Here is a 27193-nt window from a genome sequence, read left to right on the forward strand (position 1 = left end):
AAGCAAGCTGTCAGGAAAATCAGTGAGCTTTGAAAAAAGATGGGTGGGTGGAAAAGATCATTATGGATGTAGGGAAGCAGCCAGGGCAAAGTGCTGGGCCTGGGGACAGCTGGAAGGACAGTGACTGGGACTGTCGAGCAGGAGTCACAGTCCTGGGAGAGAAGGGATTCCTGGTGTCACTCCTTCCTGGGGCTCATCGAAGCTGTACACAGCGAGGGGCTCTGACTTATCATATCAGTCTGTAACAGAGGAAAATAGAGGGTGGAAACTGTGACCAGCTTCTTTTATGGTACTGAAATAGAGTTAAGTCTGCTAATTTCTGATTGGTCCTCAAGCAGTTTTATTTTTTAGTATTTTAAGTACAACTGATACACAGTGTCCCTGACACCAGGGCTTGTTATAAAATTCATCTCGTGACACACATAAACTAATCACTAAAATTCTGCAGCACACCAAAAAAAATGTATTTTTTGCCAATCTCACAAAAAGGTATAATTTTGATGGATTTAGAAAAATAATAATAGTAATTACCTACACGTTTTGCTCCAAAGTGACTTTTTAAAAGATCAAGTGCCTATACTTGTATATAAAGATTTCTGGTATCAAGAATTAACCAATCAGATGCAACCTTATTGTGCTATGTGGCCAGTAAGATGCAACTCTATTATATGACCTGTATATTTATAGTTTAACACAGGGCATTAACACTGAACGGCTATTGTTGGGTTGGATGTTGTCATTTTTTTAATTGACAATCTAAGGGAAAAGAGGTAGTGCCCAAACTACTCAGGTATTGCATGTTTTAAAAATTCCTGTGGCATACCAGTGTGCTTGCCACAGCACACCAGCTGAAAATCACTGAATTAATAAGAATAATGAACAATGGACTTTTTTTGCAAAGAATTTTATAATTCTTTGAAACAGATTATTTAAATAAATACAGCTGTTTAGAAACAAATAGATATAGCTCACCCAGCTTGATAAATTTCCTGTTTTAAGTGGGATTGGTGGAAAGGTTAGGGAGAGATTCAGAGTTTCACGTTTGGCATTGTAGAAAAATATAATTATGACAGAACATAGCATTATATATACTTTGAAAATGAATAAGCAAGTAAGGAAATTCGAAAACAACACACAAAATAGACATCATAAAACAGGATAAGAGACCTAACAGCATTTGTGTCAGTAAACGCCAATAGAGTGAAGTCCACTGTCGGCAAAGACCCATCTAGACCCACATACAGCTGTGTGCTCTGCTCACCCAAAACATAGTGGCATGAAAGATTTACAAATATAAGAATAGAGAAAATTGGACAAAAATAAAGCAGAAATGTATTTTTACATCACAAAAGCAAATAAAAAAGGCAAAAAACATAGGAGTGACAATATAAATACTCATTAGAATAAAACTCAAGGCAAAAATGTTTTGGCTAAAGAGGATATTTTTATAAAAGGCATGATCTACAATGAATGTGTAATGTACCATGATGTAGCATAGACACAGAGAGCAAAAGCTACTAGAAGACAAAAGCTGAAAAGAAACACAACTATAGAAAAATTAACATACCATGTTTAGTCTTCGATAAATCATGGAGTCAAAACTAAACAGGTTTTAAATATGCTTTATAAGGTAATTTGATAGCTTATATATGGAACTTTGTGCCCTACAGATGATACCATCTTCTTTTCAAATATCCATGGGTCATTATAAAAAATTATTATATACTAGACAAAACTTTTAAAACCTCCATAAATTCAATAAAGTGAATTTTTTGTACAACAAAAGCTAGTGTTAGAAACAAAATATAAAAATGTAAACCAAAATCTAATGGCTATTAAAACAAAATCTTAAAGTATTAGGCATTATAGAAAATAAAAGTGTGAATACCATTTGCATAGAAAATACAGCAGTGCAAAACTACATGTCAGCTATGGCTAAAAAGTGATTAAAATATTATTTTATAGAATGGTCAAGGCATACATAAGGGTTGCAGGAAAGTAGATTCGTAATAAAGTCTGAATGCAAAAGCAAAAGCAAAACAAAAACACCTTAAAGCTCAATTCAGACAACAAATCCATAGCCTTGAAAGTTTTCATCATTTAGTGAGAAAGAATGAAGATAAATTACCTATGGACTCAGCTCAAAAAAATTTAACATACCAAAATATACTTAAAGCAGGAAGAAGAAAATAAATATAAAAGGAAAGAACATAAAGAGGAAAATAAAAGGGGGGTATAATTAGAAATTCAAAAAACAATCATATGAATATATTTAGGGGTTGCTTATTGAAAATAACAAAATAATTGTGCCTTTGATAAGTCTATTACAAAGGGGAAAGTAAAGAAAAATTGGCGTGAGAAAAGTATGTAATTGATGAGGAAATTTTTAAACAAGGGTGTGCTATGTGCTATGTGTTTGGTGTGAAAATTCAACAAACTTCACAATTTTTCAGAAAACTATAAATAACCAAAATTACATAGAAAACCAGATAGAACTATAAGCTTGGAAATGGTTTTTAAGCTGTCAGATTTTTAAATTGTCAAAGAATTATCTCCAAAAAAGGGGGGTTTTTACTGTTTTACAAATAGGCTAAAAAAAAAAGAGTTTACTGAACAAATATTTCAAATGCTGTGCAAGGTGGCCTTGATCGAAAAAAACACTGAAGCATCTCAACTTGTACCATTAGCTTATTACTATTAGCTTATGTCACCCAGTTACCAAAACCTAACCTGATGCCTTAAATCATGCACATCCCAGTTTACAGACCAGTCCTGACCATAAATGGAAATATAACAATCCAAAACGAAGTTTTCTCAGGGTTATATGAGGGTTATTCAAAGAATGTACAGATGGATTACTATTAGTATCTATTAATATAAACCATAGGATACAAGGAGAGTAGTTGGATGACCATTTCAATAGACTACAGAAAAAAATATTTGTGAGCATTTAATACCTACTCCTTAAAAAACTCTCAAACAGATACAGGATATTTCCATAACTAACACCTATAGCTGTTATTGTGTATTGTCATTTTCACTGAAACCAGAATCAAAACAAGGATGCCTGCTGCAGTCGTTGTTACACAGATAACCTCATTCCGGTTGTTCGCATTAATACAGTGAAAAGTAAAGTAGAAGAGTGACAGACTTATGAAAGAGTAATACAAAATTGTTTGTGAGAATATCATTGTTTCCCTAAAAAATCTTAAGCTATTAGAACAAAGAAGAGACATTAGTAAAGTATACAGTTATGAAGTCAACACACACAAAATTAATAGGTTGATGTGTCTGTGTACATGAGGTTCAAGACCAGACAAAACTCTGATGACAGAAATCAGAACAGTGGTTGCTCTGAGAGGGAGTATTGCCTGGAAAGAAGCAGAGAGCTTCTGGGGGTACAGAGATGTTTGGTATCTTGGTTGGCATACCAGTTAATGGATATGTACCGCACATTTCAGATATATGAATTGTATTGTATATAAACTGGAACCATACAGTATATGGCCTTTTAGACTGGCTTCTTTTACTTAGCAATATGTTATTAAGGCCCTTCCAAGTCTTTTGTGGCTTGTAAACTGCTTTATTTTAATCATTGAATATAATATTCTAGTATGGATGTACCATAGCTTCTGTATTCATTCACCTATTTGTATACATCTTGGTTACTTCCAGTTTGGGACAATTATGAATAAAGCTACCTTAAACATTCATGTGCACATTTTTATGTGGACACTTTCAGCTCATTTGGATAAATACCTGGGAGCACAATTGTGAAATCTTATTTAATAGTATGTTTAACTTTTTGAGAAACCATCAAATTGTCTTTCAAAGTGACTGTACCATTTTGCATTCCATCCAGCAAGGAATGAAAGTTACTGTTTCTTCACATCCTTATCAGCATTTGGTATTGTCAGTTTTTTGGACTTCAGCCATTCTAAAAGGTTTGTGGTGGTATTCATTGTTGCTCTAATTCGTTTTTCCCTATGACATATGATGAAAATCTTTTCCTATGCTTATTTTCCATCTGTGTATCTTCATTGATTAGGTTTCTGTTGAGATGTTTTGTCCATTTTTCAATCGGCTTGTATTATTATTATTAATTATTATTGTTGAGTTTTGAGAGTTATTTGTGTATGTTAGATACAAGCCCTTTATAAGAAATCTACACCTTTGGAAAACAGATAAAACTTCTCAAGACAAATGACCCAATGCTTGCTCTTCTCTCTTGAGCACATCCACACCTTTCCTTACCTCCTTCTTTCCCCAGAGCACGCTCTCTCTTTGGAGGACATCTGAGCCTCTGCCCCTGTCTTTCCCCCACGTGCATTCTCTCTGCCTTTCTCCTTCCTAAACTCTGAGAGCCCTTCTTATGCCTCTGTAACTTGTTTCCTGAGCCCATGCAGCCCAGCTGGCTCACTTTTTCCATGGCTCACCACTTCTACCTCTGTAACTTTCTAAATGAAATTTTATTTGTATTTGGAAAAAAAAGATATATGTAAATATTTTCTCCAAGTCTGTAACTTTCTGTTCTCTTAACAGGATCCTTCTCAAAGTAGAACTTCAATGAGGTCCAATTTATTTTTTTTCTTTCATGGATTGTGTTTTTTGCATTATGTCTAAAAACTCATCATATCGTAAAGTACAGTATAGGAAATGGAGTAGCACCCTGGCTGGTATGGTTCAGTGGATTGAGCACTGGCCTGTGAACAAAGGGTTGCCAGTTTGATTCCCATTCAGGGCACATGCCTGGGTTGTGGGCCAGGTCCCCAGTCGGGTGCACCTGAGAGGCAACCACACATTGATGTTTCTCTCCTTCTTTTTCTTCCTCCCTTCCCCTCTCTAAAAATAAGTAAGTAAAATCTTTTTTAAAAAAAGGAAATGGAGTAGCCAAAGAACTTATATGCATGGCCCATGGACATGAACAATGGTGGGGGGATTGCCTGAGGGGGCACAGGGTTGAGGGGCCAAAGGGGGGAAAATCAGGACAACTGTAATGGCATAATCAATAAAACATAATTTAAAAAGAAAGAAAAAATAAAAACTCACAGTAAAACTCAAGTTTACCTAGATTTTCTCCTATGTTAACTTTTAGAAGTTTTATAGTTTTGTGTTTTACATTTAGGTCTATGACCCATTTTGAGTTAATATTTCTAAAAGTTGTAAGATCTGTGTCTATATTCATTTTTTGCATATGGATATCCAGTTACTCCAGCACCACTTGTTGAAGAAAAATACAGTCCTTTGTCCACTGAATTGCTTTTGTTCTTTTGTCAAAGATCAATTGACCCTATTTGTGTGGGTCAATTTCTGGAACCCATTCTGTCCCATTGACCAGTTTGTCTGTTCTTTCTCTAATACTATGTGATTGCTATAGCTTCAAGTCTTTAAGTCAGGCGATGGCAGTCTTTTGACTTCTTCAGTATTGTGTTGTCTGTTGTCTTTTGTCTTTCCATATAAACTTGAGAATCAGTTTGTCAATATCCACAAAATAACCTGCTCTGGGATTTTCACTGAGATTGTGTTAAATCTATAGATGGAATTGTGAAGAACCGACATCATAATAATCTTGAGTCCTTTCATCAATGAATGTGGACTATCTCTCCATTTATTTCCATCTTCTTGGAATTCTTCCATCAAAGTTTTGTAGTTCTCCTTATGTGTGGATTATATACATATTTTGTTAGACTTATACCTAAGTATCTCTTCGAGGAAGGGATGCTAATAGAAATGGTATTGTATTTTTTATTCCAAATTCCAATTGTTTATTGCTGGTATATAGGAAAAACAATTGACTTTTATACCATATTAACCTTGCTTATTAGTTCTAGGACTTTTTGTTGTTGTCATATTTCGTGGAAGCTTTTTGTTTGTTTTGTAAATTCTTTGGGATTTTCTTCATTGACAATCATGTTATCTGCAAACAGTTTTCTTTCTTCCCAATCTGTATACCTTTTGCATCTTTTCTTGCCGTATTGCATCAGCTATGCCTTCCAGTACGATGTTGCATAGCAGCAGTGAGAGGAAACTTCCTTGCCTGGTTCCTGATCTATATGTAAATTATACCTCAATAAAATAAGTTGAAAAAAAAACTTAATGCCTCTCCTGCATACCAGCAATGAATATCAAGATCATGTAATGTAAGACAAACTATTTCCTAATGACAACACACACATGCAAAAGCTGAATTTAACCAAATGGCCAGTACAGCAACAAACAAACAAAACTACAAAACTTCACTAAGGGGCATAAAAGAATACTTGAATGAATGGAGACCTCAAGTTCTATCTCAAGGGAAGATTTGGTATTGCACAAATTTCCCCAATTAGTTTATAGCCTTAATGAAATCAAAATCAAAATTCTAGTAACAGATTCTTTTTTATTACTCAATAGGAAATAGTCTCAAGTTCATCTGGAAGTATAAACAGGCAAGAATAGTAAATACATTTTTGAAAAATAAGAGTAATGAGAAGGGATTGTCTCTGCAAGAACCAAAACATATCATTAAAAAATATGAATTAAAATACTGTATTGCAAGTACCTAAAGCAGACAAATTAGAGAAACAGACTAAGTAGTTCGGAAACAGTCTCAAGTACATTGAAGAATATAAAAGATAATAAAGACAGCAGCCCAAAAACTGGAGAGAAGATAATTCCATAAATGATATTGAGAGAATTAATTGAGTATTTGGAAAAAAATAAGTTAAAGCCTCACCCCACACCTTCTATGGAAGTGAGTTGCAAATGAATTCAACTGTTTTTCTTCATCGGGTCCCAGGAGAAGAAGTCCAAAGAGTGTGTGTGTGCACTGCAGCAGGTTCAGTGCTGAGGCCGTGAGGGTTCAGGCCCAACAAAGAGGCAGTCGGGCTGCCATGCAGTTAACCCAGAGGGCTCAGCCCACTCCAGGGGGAGCAGTGGGGCTGGGATGGGCCTTCACAGTTGTCCCAAATTGAGTCAAGGGATTTTGTACCCTGATACAAACCAGGTGTTAGATGTGGGGTTCACCCTGGAGGGGTTCCTCTTGGGTGAGGCAGATCCCTTTGGCCAAGAGAGGTTCTAGGAGAGGGATTCAGCTGTTAGGATGCAGCTGTGAGCCACCTGCAGCCAGCACACCCAGCTGAGGGAGAACAGCCTCAGTTGTAAAGAGGGGATCTGAGTGGTTCACAACATCCACTGCACAGGTAAACAGAAAAGATGACATTATGGAAACAGATCGAGGGAAGTGTTAATAGGTACAACAATGGGATTGAGAAGGACTTTCTTCCTGTGTGGTATTTTCCAAATCACGTTAAAAGAGTTGTCAAAAAGCTGTTGGGGCCATCAGTTTTACTGAGGTGGGGAGTAGAAGCGGGGAGAGCCCTAGCAAAAGCCACCAGCATCACTGTGGTTTGTGTGGCCTCCCTTGCCTGCAAGGCTGGACATCTGAAGGACTGGCTTTTCCTTCTGGTGCTGCTTTTCTCGAAACCCAGAAAAACAGAATGCATCAGCCTTGTCCATGGCCTCAGCTGTTTGCTCCTGTGAGACCCTCAGGATGACTTCATATTTGTGTCTGGTGGGAAGGAGCTGATTTTCAGTCACCCAGAGGACCCTGCTTATTTCAAATTCAACATGCTTATAAGAAACCGTGGTCTTCAAGGAATATCCTTCCACTGGCCCCTACCTCTCCTTGCAGTTGTACATCCCTGGGTGTCCTCACCCCACCTTCGTGTGCCTGTTCAGAAAGGCCAGCTGAACTTCTGGCATGGTGGGCTTTTTCTAGACATGCCCTGTGTCCCATGTTCTCCCTTGTTACTGCGTTCTGAGCCCTCGGGGAAGGCTAGTCAGCACTTAGAGACTGACACTCTAGGAAGGAAGACACCTTCAGGGTTAATAATTATAACAGCAGCCACAATGACTGTACCAGACACTGTGAGAAGCATTTTTCTACATCATCTGAGCAAATCTTTGTAAGTCTTCATTTTACAGATGAAGGAAGTGGTCAGGTTGCCCAAGGTCACACAGCTGAAGGCGCTCTTCTGAGCCACCTCAATGTGAATTGAGATCTGCCTGAGTCCAAAGATCTCACTCTTTCTACCACCTCCAGTTCTTCTGAGGCTCTCTTCAGCAAGACAAGATACGGAGACCCCAGGTGGAACACTTAGTGGGCAGGTCTCATCATGTCAATAGCTCAGTGACTCTCACTCTTGGCCTCACATTAGATTCATCTGGGGAGTTTTTTAAAAATCCCTTTGGCTCCAGTAAGAATCCAAGGTTGAGAACTATTTATTAGATGCATTCAAAGTTACCCTAAAATACAAAGTTGGTGTCATCTTAAAAGCCAATGTTACCGCCTTCCTCAGCATTGAGATTACATCATTGGATGATCCTGTGACTACTTTGAGCATTTTATTTACAGTTGTATTTCCATATTAACATAAATGGTAACTAAACAAAAACACAGAGCCTAGAAGCTTCAGTTGGCTTAGAAATTTTAGGTATTACACTGCATCCTCATGTATGGCGGGGAGTCAGAGTCCAAACAGAATTAAAAACCTAGGTTCAGGTTTTAGCTCTGCTACTCACCACGTATGTGATCTTGATCTTGAAATGTCTCCTTAAACTGAAGGAAGCTGGAGACAAAGGTATTGTTCAAGGGATACCAGGGTATCAATCATGCTACCTTCACCCGCCCACCCCAACCCTCATGAAGCTGAAGGTAGGGAGAGCAATCTGATGCTTACTTGGACTTAAGAGTTAGGAAAGCCCGTTCTTTGTAAGCATTCTTTAAATGGAAGTCTGTACATTTTTAGTCTTAGATCTTTCAAAATGAAGGTATGAGATCCAAGCCTACCAGAGCAGTGACATAATGACCTCGTGACCTCGGATATCAGAAAGATCCTCTCCATTGGAAACTGGAAGCCGGGGAGACCCATGCCGAGGATTGCTGCGTCTGCCTCTGCCCTGTGCAGTCTTCTCATCTCTGACTCCATCAATCAGGGGCCTACTCTAATGTGAAGTGGGCGTGTGGGGTCTTCCCTCGTGCTTCTAGTTTGACAGAGGAGTACCAGCTGTGACATTTGAATCGGGAAGAAGGTAGTGCATTGAGAAGAAATAATCACTTCTTACACATTGGGAGGCAGCTTAGGAGCCAGCCAGGAATCTTGTTGTCTTCTTGAGTTTCTATTTCAGGCTCTCCCTTTCAGAGAAGAATAGTGCTGTGTCTTGCCTACTATCCAATTTAATCACACAGCCATTTCCCAAACTTGCCTTCACAAGCAGCAGGCAGGCATGTGAGCTCTCCCAGATTTTGTTTCTTGCCATTCTGGAGAAGCATGGATTTGCTTGTGTCCTTTAAGGTCAGTTAGCAATGAGACCGCAGGAGGCAGGGTGAGCAGTGTGGAATTTCACAGGTGGCTCTTGCTTCTCCCTGTTGCGCCTGTCCCCACCCTCTGTTCCAGCTCATCTTCGTCTTCTCATTCCTCTGTAAAGTATTGGTCTCAGTTTTTGTGCTACAAGACTCCTGTCTGTGCCCATCCTGCTATAAACCACCTTGAAGCCTTTTTGAAAGATGAAACACAGACATCAGAAACAAATTACATCAGGTGTGACCCCCGTGTCTGCGGTGGGAGCATGGCATACACCATGTCAGGAGTGTGCCAGGGAAGCTCTGGGCAAGGGATGCATCTGGAGATTCAGACTCATTGAAGTCGCCCAGGAAATCTGCTCAGGCATCTCATAGACGCCTGCCATGCTAGAGGAGCACAGAAGGATGAGCTGGCATCCAGAACATCACTGCACCCGTCCCTGTCTCCAGGGGAGCCATGCCAGGAAGCCTGTTTACTACAATGAGTTGTACAGAACAGAAATATTAAGGGTTTGATATTGGATTCTAGCAGCACATTTGTGAAACAGTGGAGGATGGAAAGAACAGAGGCTTGGGTTAGACAGACAGGAGAGTCAAAAGCTCCGTGACCAAGAGAGGTGGCCACAGTATAGCATGGTGCTTTTCCTGCCACAGCCACACGCACCCGTGCCTCACTAGATCCCTGGCACCTGCACCCTGCCAGGCAGAACCTGGCAAGCCCAACTCAGAGAGCTGTTTCAGGAGCCAAGCAGCCTCCTTAACTGTAGCAATAGTTTGTCCGATCTTACTTTAAATGTCATATAACCATTTTTACACAGATATAAGTTTCTAATTTTGCTTTTTCCTTTACACATTCCTTTGGCATATGTGCTAAAGCACATGTTAAAAAAACTAACTATAGTTCAATTCTGATTTTCTTACTTTAACATGATCAGCATATTACATTCTCATGCATAATTTATTTTGTAAACCATAAGATCCTTTTAGAGCTCACGGCAGGGAGGGCAGGTGTGAGGATACAGTTTTGTGGGTAGTACCAAGTTAGGACCCACAAGAATTCCATTGTTAGATTCACTCCCATCCAGTGCACAGATACTCAGCTGAAAGGATCTAAATATCACTGCACAGCATGAGGAAATGGTTGCAAAGAAGAAAAATGCAACAATATCCTGCTCTTCAAGGCAGTTGGTTTTTTCTTTATCTTCTAAAGCTTGAGAGTAAGACTTGGTTTAAGCATGCCTCTTCATTTGGGTTTATGCTGTTGGCAAGGCTGCTGTGCGTTTTAACATCTCTCTGAGGTCAGGGTGCATCTTCTGGTGTCTGTCAGCCAGACAGCATTCATGACATAGTTACCATGGTCCAAACACAGGCGAACGTCGATTGTAGTGGTTCATCTCATAATCTCTCATTTGCAGCAAATGTGTCACTGGTACTATACATGTTTAACTGCTATTTAAAATGTCATCACAAAGATTCACTGTGACTCATTATTGAAACAAAAAGTTGTGGATGCAAAGGGCATGGAGGCTGAGCAGCAGGATAGACACTTGATATTTGTGGAACAGGGGTTCATCATTGTAAGGAAAGTCTCCATTCCATATGCCACACAACAACCAAGTTCTAAGCGGGACTAAAGGAAAGAAGACACTCAGAAAGCAGTTGAAAGTAGGCTGCTTTTTGTTGCTGAGATGCTTGCAAAAGGATTGGCAGTTGCACACTGTATGATGCCAGTGAAGATATATGGTAAAAGTGTCTGGATAAGTCTAAAGGAGCTCTTTCAATAATTGTAGAATAAAAGTTGAAAACATAAGAGCATAGTTTAATGGGCAGCATTTTTTCTTATTAGTGCATAAAGCAATAATATGTTGCCTCATATTTAATGAAATATGGTACTTAAAAAAGCTAGAATATCCTTAGATAACCATTACATCTATTGTCTCATTTTTAGCATGAGCAAACATAAAATTCACTCCCAGAATCACAAGTCTGGCCACAGGCTGATGCACCCTCAGATGCATCATGAACAACAAAGATTTCAGGTATCCTAGAATGAGGGAACTATAAATCAGTCTTAGGGACTCTATGGCCTTTCAGATGGAGATGCTGAAGCCCAGAATCCAAAAGCATCCGTTTAGTCACTGGACATTTTGTAGCCAAGTGGACTATGAGAATGTGAAGAACAGATGCCCTTTTCCCAGTGCTCCATGTGGACACATTGGGCACAGAGAGGAGAAGAGGGGAGGGAGAAGAGAAGCAGGGGAGGGAGGAAACATTTCAGATTGGACGACTGTTCAGTCAGCCTTCAGCCATGCTCATTTTCCTCCAGGACACCTTCCCCACAACTCCCTCTCACCTTTCCCTTCTCTCCCACCCCTTCTTCTTCCTTTGTTTGTTCCACCCCTCTCCTCCCTTCCCATGTCTTCTAGGTGGAATGATTAATTGGGATGAAGGGAATGGGGCATGTAAGGAGAAAGTAGCACAAATGGAAGACCTTGGAAAAAAACACACTTGAAAAACATAATTAGAACATTCCCCGTCTCAAATCCTACCACATTCTTGATCAGGAGTTGGCAAACTACAATCTGCCACCTCTTTTTGTAAATAAAGTTTTATTTTAAAAAACAGCCACACCCACTCCTTGGCATCTTGTCTGCATCTGCTTTCACACGATAATGGCAGAATTGAGTAATTGTGACACAAAGCTTAAAATGCTTACTCTCTGGCCCTTTACAGAAAGTTTGTTGACTCCTGGTCTAGCTAAGTGTTTCTCCCCCAAAAGTATTCTGCGGAATTCTAGTTCTGCAAAATGTTAAGTAGGTGTTACTGCAAAGAAGAGGATTCTCAGTTCAAATAATTTTGGAAGCCCTGCTTTTTAATTACAGAATGACCTAGAGCTTTAATAAGCTAACATGTATTGCAAATTCCTCAGAGGTAGCCAGGGCTTGCAGCCTGTTTCCAAGTTTATTTGGGAACCCTTTTCTCACAGAGCACCTGGCGGGTATAGAGTTCAAGAACACACTTTAGGAAATAGCTCTTTAACACTATTCAAGATATATTATTAAGTAAAGCAAGGTGTGCCAAGTACATATGCATCTATATAAAAAGTAGGAGGTGAAATGTAGTTAAGTGTTTGCTTGTAAAAGTTCCAATTATCCCTTGAAAGGCCCATAAAGAACCGGTAACACCACTCACCTTCCAGAGAGTTGAAGCTGGGAGGGAGATTTTCACTGTACTTCTTTTCTTTTCTTTCTTTTCTTTCTTTCTTTCTTTCTTTTTTCTTTCTTTCTCTCTTTCTTTTGGTATGTGTAAATTTTTAAATATATTTTATTGATGATGCTATTACAGTTGTCCCATTTTTTCTCCCTTTTATCCCCCTCTACCCTGCATCCCCCTCCCACCAGCACTCCCCTCCTTAGTTCATGTCCATGGGTTGTACATATAAGGTCTTTGGCTTCTCCATTTCCTGTACTATTCTTAACCTCCCCCTGTCCATTTTGTACCTACAAATAATGCTTCTTATGTCCTGTACCTTTTCCCTCATTTTACCTTTTCCCTCCCTGCTGATAACCCTCCATGTGATCTCTATTTCTATGATTCTGTTCTTGTTCTAATTGCTTAGTTTGTTTTTGTCCTTGTTTTTTGCATTCAGTTATTAATAGTTGTGAGTTTCTTGTCATTTTACTGTTCAGAGTTTTGATCTTCTTTTTCTTAGATAAGTCCCTTTAACATTTCATATAATAAGAGCTTGGTGACGAACTCCTTTAACTCAACCTTATCTGGGAAGCACTTTATCTGCCCTTCCATTCTAAATGTTAGCTTCGCTGTAGAGAGTAATCTTGGATTAAGTCCTTGCCTTTCATGATTTGGAATACTTCTTTCCAGCCCCTTCTTTCCCATAAGGTTTCTTTTGAGAAATCAGCTGATAGTCTTAAGGGAACTCCTTTGTAGGTAACTGCCTCCTTTTTTCTTGCTGTTTTTAAGATTTTCTCCTTATCTTTAATCTTGGGTAATTTAATTGTGATGTGTCTTGGTGTGTTTCTCCTTGAGTCCAATTTCTTTGGGATTCTCTGGACTTCCTGGAAGTCTGTTTCTTTTGCCAGTTGGGGAAGTGCTCCTTCAATATTTTTTCAAATAAGTTTTCAATTTCTTGTCTTCCTCTTCTCCATCTGGTACCCCTCTGATTTGGATGTTGGAATGTTTAAAGTTGTCCCAGAGGTTCCTAAGCCTCTCCTCATTTTTTTGAATTCTTGTTTCTTCATTCTGTTCCAGTTAGACATTTATTTCTTCCTTTTGTTCCAAATTGTTGACTTGAGTTCCAGTTTCCTTCCCTCCACTCTTGGTTCCCTGTATATTTTTCTTTATTTCACTTTGGATAGCCTTCACTTCTTACTCTATTTTGTGTCTGTACTCAGTCATTTCTGTGAGAATCCTGATTACCAATGTTTTGAACTCTGCATCTGATAGGCTGGCTATCTCATCACCCTTAGTTTTTTTCTGGAGTTTTTTTTCTGGAGTTTTGACCTGTTCTTTCATTTAAACTATATTTCTTTCTTTGTCTCATTACACAGTAAGGGGCAGAGCCTTAGGTGTTCTCTGGGGCAGGGCAACACATATTACTGTGTTGTGGTGCTGTCTGTGGGGGAGGGGTCCAAGAAGGAACAGTGCTGCTTGCTCAGCTCTAACCTTGCTTTCAGTCACTCCCCCCAGTACCCACAAACAAATTGGGCCCTTCTGGTGCTGATTCCAAGGTGGGTGAGTTTGTGTACATTCTAGGACCCTATGGGTCTCTCCAAAAACTCTCCTGTGAGTCTGGGAGTTTCTCCCACCACCGCAACCCCCACAGGTTTTTTCAGTCAGAGGTTTTGAGGCTTTATTCCCCTGTGCTGGAACCCTGGGTTATGTGGTCTGTCTCACTCCCCAGTTGTTTCTCCCAGTTTATACACATGCGAATTTGGGACCTCCTGGTCCTCCAGCTGCTGCCTTGCACATCTGGTCCACCACCTTGCCATGTCTCTGCCCAGTCTGGATGAATGTTTCTTCTTTAACTCCTTGGTTGTCAGACTTCCATAGTTTGATTTTCTGGCAGTTCAGGTTGTTTTGGTTTTTAAATTAGTTGTTGTCCTTCTTTTGCTTGTAGGAAGAAGCAAAGCATATCTACCTATGCCTCCATCTTGGCCGGAAGTCTGTATGTGTTGTATTTATTTTCTGCATTTTGACTTCTGGATTGTGCCAATGTACTTTATTACCTAAATAATCAGTTAATCAATCTGTCAATCAACATAATTAAATTTTAAAACAAATATAAAATGGCAAGCCACTTTGTAAAACAGTTTGGCAATTTTTAACAAACTTAAGTATACAGTTACCATATGTCTCAGCAGCTCTACTCCTAGGTATTTACCCAAGAGAAATGAAAACATATGTCCATGCAAAGACTTGTAAACAAATGTTTATAGCAGCTTTATTCATAATAGTCCTAAGCGAAAAATAACCCAAATGTTATCATCAGATGAGTGAATATACCAGTTGGAGCATATCCATATAATGGAGTACTACTTTGGAATAAAAAAGGAACAAACCACTGATAGATGTAGCAAATGAATAAATTTAACAGATGTTTGGATAGATTTCACAGATGTTCTGCTGAATGAAAGCCAGACACAAAAGATTGTATCTAAATCCACTTCTGGGAAAGTCTACAACCAATGAAACAAACTAATAGTGATGGAAATCAGATCATTTTTTGCCTATAGAGGATGTCGGGAGATTTGACAGCAGAGGGACAGGAGGGAACCTCCTAGGGAGATAGAAATGTTCCATGTCTTGGTTATGGTGGTGGCTACACAATTGTGTACATTTGTCAAAACTCATCAATTTATACACTTAAAATGTGTGGGTTTTATTGCATATAAACCATACCTTAATAAAGTTAATTTTAAAAAGAAAGAAATGTCTCCCTGAACTACTCAGAAGGAAGCAATGAAAGAGGAAGGGGTATTCAGTAATTAGAAGATGGTCACATCGGTCTTCTAGTATTAGTATAAAAGGGTAAGTCTCTGTCCTAGAGTGTGGGAGCCCCAGAGAAAGAGAGAAATGAGCAGATCCAGCCTGCACCTGTTCTTTGTTCATCCAAGCCAGCTGGGGACTCTGGTCTTGAAACCAGCTCTGCAGGAGCAAAGCTGCTCCACCTGGCTGAAATGAGGCTGGTGACCCTTCTCTCACATGCCATGCACCGGATCAAACCATATCTGATGCTGTCCTTAATGGTGTTCCCTGTTTCTTGCATCCTGACAATTCCAAGGGTAGCCCCAACATCATTTTGGGTGCATTTTGGATGAAAATATAAGCAACACATTTGACTTTGCTGCAGCCCTGACAGATTATTCTGAAGGTACTGCCTCCAGCTTAAGGACCAACTGGACTCCAAAGTAAGATAAAATAAAACAAGCCAACTTCTAAAAGTCTGCCAGAGTGAACTAAGACATCAAAGCCCTAATCTAACTTCAAGGCCGCCCATGTTCTTTGTTCACATTCCCACTTCAAGGCCAAGTGTCTTTTCATACTTGGCATAGGAATCAGCCTTTTCAGCAGACCTTTGAAGATAAGTCCTCTTTACTGTGACATAGTAAAGGATTCAGTGGTCATCTCTGCTTACAGATGTCCATGTGTAATCTAGCCAACATGTCTGGACAGGAGACAGACCTGCTGGAGACTGTAGATACAGGGGTGTCCAACGTTTTGGCGTCTCTGGGCCACACTGGCAAAAGAAGAGTTGTCTTGGGCCACACATTAAATACATTGTGACACGTAATCACAAAAAAATCTCGATGTTTTAAGTAAATGTACGATTTTGTGTTGGGCTGCATTCATAGCCATCCTGGGCTGCATGCGGCCTGCAGGCCACGGGTTGGACACCCCTGTGAACATCCGACAGGGAGTCTCCCTGGCCAAGGGGCTATTAAGGATGCGACTCAGAGCCTGCACACACAGTAAGACAGACATAAGCCTGCGGCTCGGCTTGCCACACCCAGCTGGGAGACCTCATGTAAATTACCTAACCTCTTCGTGTGTTTCCTCCTCTGTAAGGGAGCTATGATAATGACACCTAGGTTAGTGTGAGTTTAATGAGATCATGTAGAGTTCCACTTACTATTGTTGTGTAGCAAGCCACAACACAATGTGTTAGCAGCTTAACACAATGACATCATTTATTTTGTTCACAAACCTGCATGCCGGACAGGACTCAGTGAGGACAGCTTGTCTCTGCTTCAGTCCATGTCACCTGAAAGTTTGTTTACTCACAGCTCAGGGCCCAGAGAGCAGGGGCCCCTCGGGCATCTCCATCTACCTGTGATTTGTCCAGCAAGGTAGCTGCAGGGAAGCCAGACTTAGTCCAGGTCACCTTGAACTTGGAACTCATAGTGGAACCTCTGCCATAGCCACAGGCCTGCCCAGACACAAGGAGAGGGAACACAGACTCCACCTCTCAATGAATGTCAACATCACACTGTGGAAAGAGCCTGCAGTGGTGTTGGCAGTGGTGGTTAAATAGACACCATTTACTTGGTGCTCCCAGTACTTAGAGTAAGGGAAGAGGGTGGGCCGTGGGGAGAAGCTGGGCTGCAGTGCAGTCCCATCAAAGGCCTCAGCCGACCCAGTGAGGAGCTCTGGAGCCCAATGGCCCTTCGCAGCCCTCCTACACTGGGGCAAGGGGACCAGCCCTTTACCCCACGTGAACCAGTGATTGGATGCAGGTTTCCCAGGAGGGGGTTGTAACCATGAGCCACACAACTCTCTTCAGCTGAGATCAGTACTGAAGAGAAGCAGTTGCATGGGAGAAGTCTGGGTGGTGGGCTTCTGTGGCCAGTGTTCCAACTCAGTGCAGAATCTGAAGAACCAGTGAGAGAACATAATGGTGAATGGAAAGCCCCAGGCAGAATCCCAACAGTCAGCTTGTCTAGTAAATTGATGCAAGGTCATACAATGGTGAGTGAATTTATACCTAGTTCCAGAGTCTGTTTTCTCTCCACACTCTCCAGGAAAGAGAAGAGAGGTGAAGAATAGAACCTAAACATCCTTTATCACAAAGAGTCCAATTCCTAGATCTGTAGGATTCAAACACTGTGTGTTCTAGAGTCTAAAAGAAAGTTGGACCGCAGTTGGGGTGGGGGAACACACTTACCTAGGAGCCTGGGGTGCCTGAGTTGTTGGGAGCTGTGGCCAGAGTAAGGGCAGAGCAGCGGAGCAAATCGCAGTAACAAGAGACTGCCTCCTCTCCTCTCCGCCCCCAGCAACATTTCTACTGCTAAGGAGAGTGACTACGAAAGACAACATTCCCAAGGCAGGCTGTGGTAGTGGTCTCCACACCACTGCCCAGCTGGGCCTGGGGATTAGAGCTATAGCGGGGGCTTCAGTCCTGATCCTGATTATTGGCTTGGGTTCAGATCAGAGGCAGAGTTTGAACGGTGCGCCTGGACTGGAGGCCCGCCAGAGTGGAAGAGCCCGCAGGAGCCTGACTCTGTGTGGCTATCGGCTTGTCTTCTCTAAGGTCTGCTGAGCTAGGGGCCCTGTGAACGGGCAGTGAGCATACTGGGAGCAGAAGTAATCGAGCATCACCACTAAAGGGCTTTTGCAACTGGCATCGTCCACAGCTGGAAATAGAAAAGGAGAGGCAGAGGGGGCTGTAAACAAAAACAGAAATATATAATATTTATATCTGCATTTCGGCTCCCCCTTGAATATGTGACCTTGAATAAATCTTTTAACCTCTCTGAACCTCCATTTTAGAGAAAAAGACTCGCCTCACAGAAGTTTTTATGAGTCATCAACTTGTAGGAGTAAAATACATACAAACATAATCAGTGCTTCATAAACTTGTGTTCTTATGAACATTAGTGCCTCCCACCCATGGATAAACTCACCTCCTCAGGATCTGCCAGGATTTAGTCCACCACTGGGCCTTTCGTTGCCTGCAGTGGGGAATGAGGTCACAGCAGCCGTCTCCATAGCTGAGATCACAAGGACAGTTTATCTGGGGAACACAGGGCCTCACTCTGCTTCGCCCTCAATGAACATTTGTTGAATGTGTGAATGGAGAAATGAACACATGGTGGGATGGTAGTAAGAGAACTCCAGTTTCCCCTCTTCCAGGAAGCATTCCTGGGTTTGTCCAACTTTCATGAGCTCCCTGTCAAGTGGCTGCACATAAAATTTGCTCCATTCAACAGAGTCCTGAATTACAGACTACCTTCCATTGCTTTTGTCTTAGTCTTTGTATTGGTGGTTGTCTCCTTGGCTTTGACATGGACAGAATTTTATTAGTATTTCCTCCAGAAAGCTACCTCCAAATTTACATTGAATTATTCAGGCACTTAAATCCATAGATTTATATCCCCAAAGTGAATAATAAAGAGGTGGAGGACAGGTACCCTTATAATCATACAGGACATGGTTTAAGAATTGTCCTTTTCCACCTCATAGGGTTTATGAAGATTGAGTAAGATGATATGTAAAATTCCTTAGTTGAGTGCCTGGCACATAGCAGGTGCCTATTAAGTGGAAATTCAGAATTAGTGATGGTATCAGTATCAGTGCCGGAGAGAAATAGGGAAGACCGGAGAGGAAATCCTTAATCTACACACACACGCAGCTCAGAAGGCTGTGCTTCAGAATTCAACTGTGAAATCCAGCTCATGCCCAGCACTTAAATTACACCGGAGTGTGGGCATCCTGCCTGGAAAGGGGAAATGCGGCAATTTCACGAGGATGCACAGTGGCGCAGCCTGAGCCGTTTTGTTCCAGGCGGGCCGGCACAGGCAGTGACCCTGGGGCAGCCAGCAGAGCAGTGCCAGACGCCTGCAGCCTGCCCAATGGGCTGGGCCAGGCGGGGCCGGAATACCAAGCAGCCTTGCAGGGTGCAGGGAGAAGCTGCGGGGCTGCAGGGCAGGCGGCGAGCGGTGTGCCAGAGGGAGCAGACAGCCTCTGCCCTGCCCACCCCCTCCTCGCAGACACTGCCACTGCCCTGCTAGCCATGCGCTCTCTCCTCAGCAAGCTCTCTATGAGGAGGAGGGATTGCTAAGAAATGCCACTTCAGGCTGGCAGCGAGCCCCGGAGGATGTCAGGTGAAAGCCCCAATGCTCTGTTTAGATAAGTCACTCCCGGGCATGATCAGGCCAGGACCTTATGTTTCTTGTTCTCCTTCCAGCTCTTGAGAATTTGGAGAAATTTGGAGAGTGCTGGTGTGCGCTGGTCAGGTACCTCACCCTTTTTGGGCAGGTCCCAGGACTCTCCAAGGGCTTCCTCAGACCCCAGATCCCGTGATGCCCACTCACTAGGGAGCCCCCTAGACCAGAGCCCAAATGTGGGTCTGCAGGCTCGGGGTGGGGTCGTATTTTATGGTTTATAGGAGACACCACAGGCTTCTCTAGGGCATGCTGGGGCCCTTGGTGGGGCCGGCTCCCAACGCCAAGTCCTCCTGTTTGTCATGCTTCCCTGTGGCTCTCGTCAGAACCTTCCAAGAGCACACACCCTGAACGAGGAAGCCAGTGCTGAGACTGGTCTCTAAAACCCGAGTCCTGGCAAGCACTCTGGCCCAGCCCTTTAGGGCTCTGGAGAGAAGAGAGGGCCGGTTCGCCTATGTAACAGGAAGGAGCCTGCAGTGAGGGTGCGGTGCAGGAGAGGGTCCTGGGCGTCCGGGCAGGAAGTGGGTCCCCTCTCAGCCTTCTCCTGCCTCCCTCGGTCACATGGGTTGTAGGTTTGTTTGAACCGGTTGTTGGTCAGTGAGCCACGCAAAGTAAAAATGAGACAAATACACAGCTGCATGCACACGCACATCCACACTTTCACATCACAGGACTCACATTACTTTCTGCTTTCTGCTCTCAAAGAAATAAACATCTATAATCTGGGGGTAAGCATTCAGCTGCAAATAACTCAAATGTGTGGAGTTATTGAAGCATCTTTTATGTTCTCATTTTCCAGAAAACACGGTGCTCCTCGTAAGAGTCAGGCAGTGAAGTAAGTGCTGGGGTTCCAAATGCCCAAGAGCCCCACAGCCCCAGGGAATCACCCAAGTGCAGCAGAAACTGAGACCACACTTCCCACCTGTTGAAGGCCTGGTGCTGTGTGGGGCCTCTGTGCCTCTGGGTCTCTTGTTCCCACCCCTGAAAACACCCTAAACTTAGGCACTGTCATCCGTAATGTACAGCTGAGGAAAACAAAGCTGAACTAATTTGCCTGGGGCCCCACAACTTAGTGGGGATTGCTCCTGAATTCCACTGACCCCAGGCCCGTGCCTTCCAGCCAAGTCCTCAGCTGAAGGGCTCTGTGGGGAGAGGGGTCACAGTACTGCGGACAGAGTGCCCTGGCAGCCCTGGCCAGGGAGCCCAGTTTCTGTCCAGAGGAGGTGAGGGACCCTGACCTTGTGAAGACAAAGCAACAGCTCAGGTTGGGGTTCAGAGATGGACAGGTCGCCACCTGGCAGGAAAGGGGTGTGGGCAGAAACACACGGTGAGGACGGGAGGGTCCTTGCCCGGCACCTTCTCCAGCGTCGTGTGTGAGGGACAGGCCACCTGGCCCTGTGGAAATGACGAATGACCTTTGGTTTTCAAGCAGCACACTTCCTTGGTCAGGAAGGCTGGGACTGCTTGTCTCACTTGGGTGGCATTTACCCTGACCCCTCAGCTGGAATTTGCACAGGTTAAAAAAAAAAACTGTGCATTCAGGGTATTGGTCCCCCTGACCTGAGCACATTTCACCTCCAAACTGCACTCTCAGACCCTGAGAGTATTAAAATCGGCAAGGCCCAGGTGGCATGGGGATAGATGCAGCAATAGTCGGAGGATGTCCTTCCTGCCTCTTTCCCGCAATGGGGTCCAAAATGGGTCCACGGGTGCACGATGTCACACAGGGTGCTGGGGAATTGCCGCAACCCCCCTTCAGACACGTCCCTTTTCAGGGCCTGCCCCGTGGGACGGCCCTCACACTGTCCCTGCTGTCTCACCTCTGTAGAACAACTTTTTTTTTTAATTTTTTAAACTTTGGAATAGTTTTAAGCTTACGGAAAAGTTGCGCCCAGTTTCCTCTGTTACCAACACCGTACATTTTTGTGGCACGTTTGTCACAATTACAGAACCAAAACTATACACTGTTGGTAACTGAAGTCTATTCCTTCCTTCCTCAGAGTGCCCTCATCTTTCCCGAAGGTCCCTTCTCCATTCGGGCCCCCCTCCCCCGCTGCAGCACCCCATGTCACACTGAGTCGTCGTGCCTCCTTAGGTCCTTAGGTTTCCTGCTCCCAGGAGAGGACCTGTGCTTTGTGTGTGTGCTTACATGTGCTTGTGTGTGTTTTGTTAGGAAGCTGTGGTCTGTAAACCCCAGGGCCGCAGCGCAAGGTAAACCCCGCTGGCTGGGGGCCGTGGGTGTGTTGGGGTGCACAGACCCACCTCACGTGGATTTCCACCTGCAGTGTGTTAGACATGTACTCTGGGAAACACTGTCCTGAGCCTCATCGACGTCTCCAGACATTTCTGGAACACACCAGGTGATGGCCTCGGGCAGCTCTAAGCACCAAGCAGAATCTGGCCTTGACCCTCACGGCCAGCAGGACTTGATGGAAGGGAACGCTTGGAATGTGGTTGCCTGGAAAAAGGGCCGCAGCAAAGATCTGCACCCAGAACTCCTGGGTTCCATAAAGAAGCCAAGGTCACAGGCATGAGTAGCTCTTAAGGGCAGTCGCCGGACTCGCCCTGCAGTCAGTGAGGGGTATTTATTTCTGAGTAAGAGACACTAAGCTCCGAGGAATTAATTGATGTTTGACCTTTAAAATGAAAGGGAACATTGAAGTTCGGAGGACGGCGCACTCTCGAGCACTGGGGGCACAGCACGGAAGGAGGGGCCTGCGAGTCTGGGCATGAGGGGGATCCGAGGCCAGGGAGCTGGCTGGGTCCCTCCCAGCCCTAACTGCATGTAGCTGCGGGACCCAGAGAGGGACATTTCACTCTGTTGGGCTGCAGCCTTCTCATCCATAAAGTGAAAGAGTTAGATTCCAGAGAGTCCTAATTAAAAGTCCCTCCCAATTAAAGGACGATAACCTTGAAGTTACAACGGTCCATTTCCTGGCAAGATGGTTCTGTTGCAGCCCATGCAGGAGACAGGCCCCCTGAGGGTCAAATGTGGTATGCCACAGATAGCCTTTACTTTGGCTGTCGAAACATCAGAGGCAGAAGCTAAATTTCTGAGTGTTCTGGTTATCTATCGCTGCCAGGCAAACCTCCCCAAAATAGGGCTTAAAGAAGTAACAATTATTTTGTTCACAAATGCTAGGACTGACGGGGCGCAGTTGGGCGGCTCTCACCCGGGGTCTCCTGTGGGATTGCGACCCAGCAGTGACTGGGCCGGGGTCATCTCCTAGGCTCTTCACTCTGAGGTCTGATGCCCGGCTGGGGCCGGGACAGCGGGGCCTCCTCAGGCCTCCCTCTCACTCTCCATACCTCCTCTCCACACTCCGTCCACCTCTCTCTCATGGTGGCCCCGGGGGAGCTGGACTTCGGCCTGGGGTTGAAGTCCCCCAAGAAAAACCCGCAGAAGATGTGCGACCCTTTCTACTCTGGCTTCTGAAGTCATGTGGTGTCGCTTCTGCCCCATCCTCTTCATTGAGAAGGTCCCAAAGGCCCACCTAGCTTCAATGGGAGGAGGGGCAGACTCCACCTCTCAGTGAGAGGATTGTGGGAGAACCTGCAAATACCATGCATCCAGGATGGCCAAGCTGCCATGTTGCTTAGTGATGGGGGTGGCTTGGAAGGCACCTCAGACCCCTTTGCTTATGCCATAGGGTTTACAGACAATGGAGAAATAACTGACAATAGAAACCTTGGGGAGGGATGCTCTACTTAGAAGGAGGACATACCTCAAGTTACAAGGAAAATTAGCTAGAACTCTATTTATATTTGTAAGGAAAATTGTATCCATGTAACAAATATGCCTTATACGTGTGTGAGCAATTTTAAAAGAAAAATTATACCACTGATTTAATTAATGAAGCATTGGTGTGTGTGACATACCAGGACTGGGGAAGAGGAGAAAACTAAAGCAGAGATTTCCAGCACTTTTATTTTCCTACCACAAGTTCCTCCAAGCTGCTTGTAAAATAAAGTGAATTGGCTGGATTGTTAAAAGAATACCAAATGTGTCATGTAGAACCCTGAAATGGAGATAGAAGAAAACAGGTAAGAGGGAAGAAGAATGAAAAGACCAGTAATAGAAAATCAGTTCCCAAAGGATTGTGGGTTATCGCATTTGGTCGTATGATTGTTCGGAGCAGCCTGCAGGGTGAGCACTGACAGAAAGTGGCTGAGAGCATAGACTCTGGAGTGAGCCACACTGCCAGGTTCTGGCTGCAGCTCACCATCCCCAGCTGTGTGAGGGCCAGCCAGGCCCTGTAGGTGCCTCTCTGTGCTTTTCCTCCATTGCAACAGGGAGCTAATGGTGGTGCCTGCCTCATCCACTTGTTATGAGGATTGTGTAAGGTATGTAGGAAGCACTCAGTACACATTAGCCATTTCTCTCGTCACCAACTCCCTCCTTGCCTTTGCCAGATGCAAATATCATGCCCAATATGGACTGTGGGCAACCGACCAAAGAAACAGAAGGAGGAGGGCCTTTTCTCCCCCTGGGTCCTGGGATCCTGTGTGCATCGGAATTCTAGGTATGAGGAGGCCTTCACCGACATCTGGGCTCCCATCAGCCTATGGGTTTCCACCCCCCGCCATTTGTCCTTATTCCAACATGCTCTAAAAATCAGTTCCACATTTAAAGCACGTCAAGCTAGATTTTAGTTTTAGTGTCTCTTATATATTTGGAATTAGAACCTCCAGAGGCCATTATGCAAATCAATGCAAATACATGCAAAAAGGCCTTAGCCCTGGATTGTGGGGCACAGAGTGAGCAGGGCAGCACAAAGGTCCTGGGATGAAGCCTTGCTTCTGTTGAGGGATGGAAGGCCTGGCACGGCTACTGCGACAGGATGCTGCCCATGCATTCCGCGGCCGGCCTTCGGTGCACCGGAGGAGAGGTGAACTCTGGTCTGATTTCCACACTGAAGGTGACACTGGAGGCCGAAGGTGTTTGGGCAGTGCCACAACTTCGTAGCACCTTTCATGATGCAAATGAAAGTTGCTTTGAAATAACAACTGCAATCCAGACTGTCTCCAGACAGCTGTGTGTTTTTGGACAAGTGCCTGCACGCCTCCTCTGCCTGCTCTATGAAATGAGGAGTTGTGTTGAGTTACCTGTAGGGCCCTTGCACAGTGACAGCTAGATGTCTTCCTCCAGGTGAAAACCCTCTGCAGCCGGGATGGCAGGATCAGTTCATTGTTCCAAAGGGCTACTCTGAAATCTAAAGAAGAAATGGCTAAGAGATCATTTAACAGTTCCCCTGGAGAGAAAAATACTTTAGGGTGTGCAAAGGCAAACAGACTTGCTTACACTGTAAGTCTTACAGCGAGAGGGTTCAGCCCTGCACCTCCTCGCTGGGAGGGTTCTAGCCCTGGAGGTACTCCTGGTGGGAGAGTCAGGGGGCATTTCTTCCCCTGCTTATTATAAAGCATCCTCTGCCCCTGGAGTGCTGCAAAAGTTCTAGAGACCGGGGTTGCTCCTGTCCCACCTGGGCCTGTCACTGGGGTCACTTGGGGGCTCCCTGAAAGCTTGGCACTGCCCTTCCCACTGCCACAAGACCATGGTGCCCTTGGTCTCCAGCCTCTGGTTGTACTGAATACATCTGGTGCTCCACCGCAGGAATTCTCTGGCCCTTACCTTTAATGCCAGCTGCCATGGCAGCCACCAGCTGGGGGCCAGTGTCACCAGAGGGCCCCTCTCTAACTCAGCCCCATGAGAGGAAGTGCCGTGGTAGGGGCACCCATGGAGCAGCCGTGGGCCCTCGGGGATGGGAGCTGCTGAGTAAGTGCTCATCTTACCTGGATGCTGTGGGGTGCATCTGCTCGGCCCCTCAGACATCCCCAGTGAATTTGCATTGCCCACTCTAATTAGCTCATAACTCGCCCTTGGATTGATTGTCTGTGTTTCACTCATCACAGCCCAGACACCCATCACCGCCCCCTCAGATCGCTTCCCCAAATACACTGGCTGCACACAAGCCCCTGTCTCCACCTCTCTTTTTTTTGGGGGGGGGGGGGGAGGGTCTCTAATGTAAGTCATCTGGGCTGCCATACAAAGTTCCCCAGACAGGGAGCTTCAACAACAGAAATTTGCTTTCTCACAGTTCTGGAGGCTAAAAGTCCAAGGTCAAGAGGCTGACCATATTGGTTTCTGATAAGGCCTCTGTCCCTGGCTGCCGGGGCTGCCCTCTCACTGTGTCCTGCATGGGAATTCGAGTGCTCCTGGTGTGTCTCTGGGCCCTAACGTTGTTGTTGTCGCCAGGACCCAGTCAGGGTGGATCGGGGCCCCCATCGTGGCTTCATTTTGTCCTGATCACCTCTTCAAAGTCTCTGGCTCCGAACACAGTCACACTCTGAGGTGCTTGGGGTTAGGGCCCCCACATATGAATCTGGGGGTGCCCGGTTGGGTTCACAGCAACACTTATATCGAACCAAGGCACTCAGGGGCCAGACAGAGGCTTATAACGGAATGTCCCTCAAAACATCAGAGGTCTCGATACCAGTTCTTAGACTGTCCCTGTGGTGTAAGCCGCAAGGGAGAGGCTGAAGGACCTCTCCCTTGGACTGGGCGGGGCATAGCGGTGCCTCGTTTCTTCTGTGGGTGCGACTCCACGCCCTCTTCTTCCTCCTCCTGTAGCATCGGAGATGTCCAACCAGGAAAAGCGTGCGTTTTGGAGACAGCCCTGGTTTCATATACTTCCGATACTGTGGGGCTCTGAACGTGTTACTTCATCTCCCTGAGCCTCATTTTCCACCCGTTCCCGTGGCTGGAAGGATGAAGTCAAGCGTGAAAAACTGGGCTGGAGCGGGTGCTCAGTAAACAGTTTTTAGGGTTTATTTGAATGAGCAGAGCACACTGTTGATATATGGGCTAGATCACAAATGAAAGCTTAGAAAAAAATAGGTGGTTTAGGGCAAATTGTCAGTCCTAGAGATCGTGGGTGCTACAGTCTATGTTGGATCTACTGTCCCTCAGCCTCCCCCAACCCCCTAATTTACAAGTGCAGGGTGAGGTGGACACCCGTCCACTCCGGAACCCCACCCCACCCCTAAGCTGGAGGCGGCCCCAGTGGTGATCTGGGCCTTGCTTCAAAGGCATGTCAGGAGATGGTCGCCCCCTCTCTGCTTCTGGAAGCTCACCGGGGCCCCTGCCTTCCCCTGTGAGCAGCTTTGCTGACTGCCCCAGACTCCCAGGCGTCACCCCCAAGACCCCAGCTCTGGCCATCAGTCCTGCTGGACCGTGATGGAGGGAGGCTCCAAGAGGGTGACCAGACAGAGACAGATCTCTGCTGTGCTATAGCTGTGGCGGCTAGCAAGGTGGAAGGAGGGTCATGCAAGTGACCATGGCAGGGCTCCTGCGAACCAGCAGGAGTTCCCGGTCAGAACGAGACCCTGGGGGCTGCCCCTTAGCTGGACACTCCAGCTCTTTCCGGGCCCCGTGCTGCACAGGGGTGGCCAGTCTTCCGGTCTCTGGTCTGAACAGACCCTGAGTCTCACGTTTATGTGAGGTGTTACTTTGAAAGATAGGCACCGGCTGTCGTGATAAATAAAGTCCACATATATCTAGAATTGTTTTTAAATTTCTTTTTTTAACTTGCGTATTTTATGAATGAACTAAAAGCATGCCACTGACCTTTGGGCAAAATCCATGACTTTTTTTTAATGCTCAAAAGGGCTT

At 44.5% G+C, this 27193-nt stretch overlaps 1 protein-coding gene across 2 annotated transcripts in view; it reads left to right on the forward strand.

Moving 5' to 3' along the window:
• TMEM108 (transmembrane protein 108) overlaps window positions 1-27193 on the forward strand; it is a 291561-nt gene that overhangs the window by 250615 nt on the left and 13753 nt on the right. The window lies entirely within an intron of this gene.

This window comes from Phyllostomus hastatus, unplaced genomic scaffold, assembly GCF_019186645.2.
Source record: "Phyllostomus hastatus isolate PE091 unplaced genomic scaffold, TTU_PhHast_1.1 phas_scaffold_129, whole genome shotgun sequence".
NCBI lineage: Eukaryota > Metazoa > Chordata > Mammalia > Chiroptera > Phyllostomidae > Phyllostomus > Phyllostomus hastatus.